The following is a 7,183-nucleotide window of genomic DNA, read 5'->3' as shown; positions in this document are numbered from 1 at the left end:
TTTGTTTTTCTTATTTATCTTAGATAGTGGCTTCAGGGTGCATGACTCTTTACAATAGTGGTAGGGAACCTGAGACCCCCATTGTGGTTGGACTTCAGCTTCCATTGGCCCCAGTCAGTATGACTAATAGTCAAGGACAGGCCTTTGCCCAGAGGGTTTTTAATTCACTTTGCAAAGGGAGGTGACAGATGAAAGAAAGGTGAAATGGTAGCAAAGTAAACAGGGAGAATATGCATTATTATGTATGTAGATAGTACAGTTGTACCTCGGCTCCCAGATGCCTTGGGAGTCAAATGTTCCGACTCCTGAACGATCGAAAACTGGAAGTGAGAACGTTTTCAAACGTTCTTTTGTAAGCTGAACGTCCAACGGGCTTCCGCAGCTTCCGATTGGCTGCAGGAGCTTCCTGCAGCTAATCAGAAGCCACACTGGTTTTTGGAATTCGAACGGACTTCCAGAATGGATTCTGTTCGACTTCCGCGGTATGACTGTATATGTATTTAGGTTTTGTAGGGCAAGGGGAGTAGGTGGTTGTGCCAAATGCTCCACCGAAATGGTGGGTTTGGAGGAGAGAGTAGAAGGAAAAGGAGGCCTCCATCCTTTCCACTAGGTCCAAGGCGAAGATGTGGAAGCCTCTTTGGTTTTGCCAGATTTGCCGTGACAACATCAATGCTCTTCCACCTACTTTGTCAAACATAAGTCAGGCGTGCCTTCTGACAAGACATGAGGAAGTAATTATGTACTAATGATTCCAGGCTATTAGTGGATTCTTTGGAGAGTGAGTGACAAAAGAGTCTTTAATTTTGGAAAGTGTACCTCTGTCACTGCGTTCCATTCTTCCTTGACAGTAGACAAAGTGGCTTGAATGCATAATCTAATGGCCACGAGGGATTTTAAAGCTTTGCATTGAAATATGAGCCAGCACTCAACTAGCACTCTGTCACTTCAGGGTTGCACACCGCACACTGACAACATGTCCACACAATGGCGAAGATTTAAATGCATTTCTCTTAACTAGCATTCCCAAAACTGGTGTCCTCCAGATGATTTCAGTTACAACTTACATCAGCCATAGTCATAGTCTGGGGATCATGGGAGTTGTAGTCCAAAAAATATGGAAGACATCTAGTTTGGGAAGGCTGCTCTTAATGACTGACAAAGCAGTTAAGGATTTGGGAGTTAAAATGGGTGTCTACTTCCAGAAAGACTAGGGAATTCTTAGGTTTTATATGAACTTGCACCAATCTTCCTTCATGCAAAGGGACTAATAAGCACATAAATCAATCATGGCTATTCCTCTGTATAGGTAGTTATTATTGTTGTTCATTCATCTACACCAGACACAAAGGTTGTTATTTTTAAGCTATTTTTAAAGGAAATTGGGCAAAAAAAATGACACTTCTGAGACTTCCGATATGGCCAGACATTTTAAACGCTTTTTGAAAATTCTGCCCGGACGCCACTTTTGACAGATGAATCCCGGCTATATCCAGGAAATTCCAGATGTATGGCAGCCCTTTATTGTGGATCCTTGTGGCAAGAGAATAATCTGCCTCACTATAGTGTCTTGTAAATGTGTAAAGGGTAGCTGAGAACATTTTTTTGCAAAAATAGATCAGAGTTGGATTTGAACTTTGGCTGAGCACTGGTGACCTGTACTGCCTGGGTTATCTGTCTTATTCTGATAAAGACCGATGATTTTTCTTCAGGGGAACCTGGAAGTTGCATAATACCACCGAATTACCAGAATCAAGGGGAAATCTGTAGACTAGGGCCTGGCCACAAGGTTACTGACCATGCACTGCTATATAGGTCTATTGATTTCAATTAGTCTATTCTATGATCTAATATTCAGTATCCCACATAATTAATGCCAATATGATATGATATGATATATGCAAGTAGGAGCGGTCTCTATTATATCAGGATGAGTGAAGTTTGACTATGTCTATGACAATTGGAAAGCAATGTGTTTTCCCCCAATGGCTTCAAAATGTCATTCTGCTTCCTGAAGAAGTTCCCTGCCTGTTTTCATTCAAGGGATGTTGTTCCATCTGATCATTTCCCTCAAATACAAAGTAAGAGTTGTTAGAGCTAGTACTATAGGACATACCCCCAGGGACATTTTAATTGAAAACTTCTGTACTGCATGTTCCGAAAAATTTCAGCCAGCTGTGCTTGAGCTATAAAAGTTCATTGCAAATCAATGACAAAAAAGAAAAAGAAAGTATCTGCCAAATACAGCAGAGGTTGGAGGATGAAGGTTGCATTCAAAAAAATTCAACCACAGTTTATTTTCCTCAAAAATTGCACTATATATGTTGTTAGGGTCTGTTTTACATTTAGAAACACCTAGATTGCCAGCGTTCAGCACAAGGAAAAGAAACAAACTTTGCAAGCATAAGTATGGGGAAAACTCATGGGATATATTTTTAAAAATATATATTTAAACTAATTTTGTTTAAAATGTTGTAATAGAGAATTTTGAGTAATATTAGTTTTGGCATTAGATCCATGCAATTATCACACACCTCTTCATGTGAGAGATCCCTATTTGAAATGAACTTTCCTGGTCATCTTAATTCTAAGCATTAAATACAATGTGAACATAAGAGGTGCCTTACACCAAGTCAGGCTTTTGAACAGTAATGTTTTATGAACTGGTGGTGGCCCTCCAGGTCTCTTCGAGTCCAGCCTGCCAGGAATCAAATCTAGGATTGTCTGTATGGAAAGCATGTGTTCTACCTCTAAGATGTGGCCCTTCTATCTGCCAGTGGAGGATACAGAGGCTCTGCTGCACGCACATTAGGATGAAGACCAAGAAAAATGTAGTGTAAAGAGATGCACATTTAAAACACATTAATGTGAATTAATGTTGGGTTGAAATAACGACAGACGAGTAGCAGGTGTCATGTGAGAGGCATCTCTTGAGCAAGCCCCGAGGAGACTCTTTTATTGAATATTACAACATTGCCACAGGTGCGCTCGTTGCTGATTGGTTAACACAAGTACAAAGCAAAGGTTACATATAGGCATTAATCACCAATAGATTAAAGGCTGGGAAAGGGAGCACAGAACTAGACAGGCATGAAACCTCCTAATTAAATTATAACTGGTGATTGATATAGCAAGACTAAAACAATTACTAACGATTGATCATAACATGAAAGAATACAACAATCATGTTCCGTAGATGTGGTCAACTATGCATTAAGAACAGGTCAGGGTACACTGTTTCATGAACTCAATGGGAACTGTTCAGAACATTCTCAGACTCATGTGCAGAGGCAAAAACTTCCCAGCAAATTAAGATGCACATTAAGTGGAGTCCCTCAAGGATTAGTACCCAGACCTGTGATTTTTAACTTGTTCGTTTAGATTTAGAGCTAGGGGTTAGCACTGGGGTAGCCACATTTCCCAGAGTTACCAAATCATTCACGGTGGTCGAAACAAAACAATCGCAAAGAGCTCCAAAAGGCTCTCTCCAAACTAAGTCGATAAGCAGTGGAATGACAAATGCAATGCACAGTGGGTAAACAAACAAACCCCAAATTTCACATCTATGTCCATGGGGTTTGAAGTGGGGGTAACTGACCAAAAACTGGCCATTGGGGTCACAGTGGATAACAGCTTGAAGAAGATGTTGACCCAGTGTGAAGCAGCAGTGGAAAGGTGAATTCCATATTACTGTGGGATTGAAAATAAAACCGGCAATATCATTTTACAAATCTATGGTGAGAACACACTTGGAATGCTGCGGTCAATTCTGGTCGCCTTACTTCAAAAAGATACCGTAGAGCTGGAAACGTGTGGGAAAGATGAACCAAAATGATCGAGGATCTGGAGCAGCAACTCCCCTATGAGGAAAAACATGACATTTCAGGTTTTTCAGATTGGAGAAAATGTAGGGAAGAATACAGTAGAAGTGCATACAATTATTCTTCCTCTCTCATAATACTTGAGAGCCCATGGTCATCCAATGAAACTGAATGCTCGAAGAAACAAAAAAAAAGCATTGCTTTGCATGGCGCATAGTTGCATTAAGAAATTCACTCCCACGAGATGGTCACCAATATGGATGGCTTTAAGAGGATTAGACAAATTTGTGGCAGATAAGTATCAACAGCTACCAGGCTTATTCAGAGGCTGAGAACTACAGCAGGTCTTGCTTGGAGAATCCCTAAAGGCTTCTGGTTGGGCCCTGTGATGTTGGACTAGATGGGCCTTTGGCCTGACCCAACAGGACTCTTTTATGAATGAGCATCCATTCAGAGGCACCTTGGCAGGCTCCAACCTACACTCATTCCACAGACATGGCTGCAACAGAGGGCTGTCAGGCAGTTCTGCATATATTTTGACTACTCTCTACATAGAATAGCCCTACCTATGACATTTTAGCAGGAAGTCCATGGTTGGATTCCTTGCAGATTGCATTCCTTCCAAAATCTGTGCACTGTGCTTCCTGTATCACTACCCCCTCCCAGTTACATTCCTTTTATCCAAATGCCTGAAATGCTGCAATATGTACAGCCCAAGGTGTGTGGCAGCGATTGCCAACACGTATAATGCAGTTAAGGTGTATTCAGCCTGCTATCAGTTTTCCCGGCTTAACCATTGCTTCTGTTGTATCCAGAGTTGTGTTCCAATAACAGCTGTACAAGCTGCTGTCACTCAGCCGAGGGCTATGCAATTTTAATGTGCTTGCACGTACATTTCCTCAGGGATTTCTGCATGAAAAAGGACTGTTCAATTTTTGTACTTGGGGTTTTGATCCAGGAGCTGATCTTGCTTGTAATGGTGGCGGCACACATTTCTTCCAGTGAATTGCTTTTGTCATTACCAGAATAGACCAAGGCAGGATATAGTCTCCAGACAATTGCCCTGTTCCTTTTCTACAGCCTTTAAAAGGCAATGTAGAAAGATATAAATATTTAGAGAGAGAAATGGTGCATTTCTTTCCCAAATTGCAAATGCAACCTGCCAGTAGAACCATTCGTCTGGACGCAATGGTGCAGAGGAAGAACTGTTTGTTCGCTTAAATGTAGCTGCTCTGATAATGTTTTTCGTTCTATCTTTTAAAAATACATTATTAAGGGGAAGAGAGGGGCAGTTGCATCATCCTTGCTTCAGTTGCATCACATACTCATTCTCAGGGCTCAACTAGACAAAATGGTGAGAGATCTGTGATTGAATCTCCTGCCATCAATTGTTTTGAGTTAAAAGCAGCCCCGGGAGGCCATAGCGCAAAGTGGGGTGGGTTTTTCAAACCTCTTTCGCCCTATGTCATTTTCCAAATCGAAATTGCCTGCCCCCGCTGCTGCTACTTGACCTATATATGGAAACATACAAGTGCTGGAGAGAAGTATTTTGAAGTGGAAAATAGCATGAGGAAAAGGTATGGTCAAGGTCTCGCCCTGAGTCCCTGCCCCAACCATTTAAAAAACAAATAAATCAGAAATCTCAGATTGTCTTGTCCCGTTTGGCCCTGGTTTCTTGTTTGCCCAGGACAGGGGATGAAATATCAGTAAATGTTGTGCCTCCCCTCTGCCCCAAAGTTCCCACTTTCCCACATTTGGGAGAAGTTCCAGGGGCAGCAGCGCTAAGGCTTCACTTCCACTTGGAGATTGCGGGAGACTTTAGACACATTCGAAGTATTTGATTTATTTCTAAATATGTATATAGAACAGGGGTGGTTTGGAGGTCTAATATGCCCCAAGCAAACCTTTCTGGCATGAAAGACCCAACCATGTTTTAACAGTGGCAGTGAAAAGGTTGAAATTAAACAAAAGTAAAGTACACAGAGCACTGGAGTAGGCAAGGCCCAGGGCTGCAATGCACCCCTGTGCATTTGATTGAGCATTTAATGAGTGTTAAGGGGATGATTTGCCCTCCAGCTGATCTGAACAGCTAAGCTAAGGACGGGGGGAGTGTGTACAAAAAGGTCTATCTGCCTTTATGAGTGTGTGGATGTGAGATGCGCCTGCATCCTAAGGTGCCTTCAGTTTATTCTCACACTTTAGCTTGCTCTTCTTTGAAAACTGCTTCTGTTGTTACCCTGAACTGAACCACAGATACTTTCCTTTAGTTTCAGCAGGTGACGCCTTCTCCAAAGTGATGCCTTTCCTTGCATCCTGACATATCCTTGACACCTGGGAATGTTCTCTAAGCCTAACTAAACAGTTTAATAGCGCTGACATTATCCCATAGGGGCAAAGCAGCTACTTTTATTTAGTTTCACTTTCCTTTCTGATGTTTGTAGTTGTTAGTCCTGCCCAGGTTAGCATTGGAAGAAGACTATTCTTGGCTCTGATAAAGCTCTCAGCCCCGTTTGAATGGCTGCTGGGGGATTCATTACAGTTTTCTCTGGTGATTCCAGAGAAAACTCTGTATCATTAAGCCATCTTACAAAAATTAGCTCCCATTAGTGAAACATCTACCAGCCATCCCAAGCCATTAGTTTTCTTGAGAAAAATTGTATCCTTAACAAGGGCCATAGCTCAGTGGTAGAGCATCTGCTGTGTGTGCAGACTGTGAGTTCAATCTCCAATATTTCCAGGCAGGGCTGGGAGACATGTCTGTCTGAAACCCTGGAGAGCCACTGCCAGTCAGAACAAGATGGAACAATGGTCTAACTTAGTATAAGGTAACTTCCCATGTTCCTATATAAAACAAAACCTATGAACAGCTTGTATTCAGCAGTATTCATAATATGATCTTAGATAAGCTTCCTTTGCTCATGGAGACATGACAACAGAACACTATTCTTGAAGGCAGTCAGAAGTTTACTATCTGCCAGTTTAGCTATCATATGCAGATGGCCAACAAATGTCACTGACTTGGCCAGGAAGAAATTTGGCAGAGGATGTGGTCCATCATTTTCCAGCAATGAAGAAACTGAACCAAGTCATTTGACACCATGCCAACCAGCACTGTCATGTTCTGACAAGTCAACTGCAGAAAGAATGCGCATCCAAGTCCCAGATGGAAATTTATGTTTAGAATTGAGAATGGCATTCAATTGGGCTGAAGAGTTCCTAAAATTCTCTGGGTGCTGACACTAATGATGAGAAAAATGTACAACTAGCATTTTTAATTGACATCTACTACAACAATGCTGGTAGTGTCGGAGTGGTATTCAGTCCAATGCCAATTGAATTGTATTAGCCTACTGACTGTTGAGATT

Source organism: Podarcis pityusensis, assembly GCF_964106645.2.
Source record: "Podarcis pityusensis genome assembly, chromosome: 4".
Classification (NCBI taxonomy): Eukaryota; Metazoa; Chordata; class Lepidosauria; order Squamata; family Lacertidae; genus Podarcis; species Podarcis pityusensis.
Note: the sequence above shows the minus strand (reverse complement) of the source record.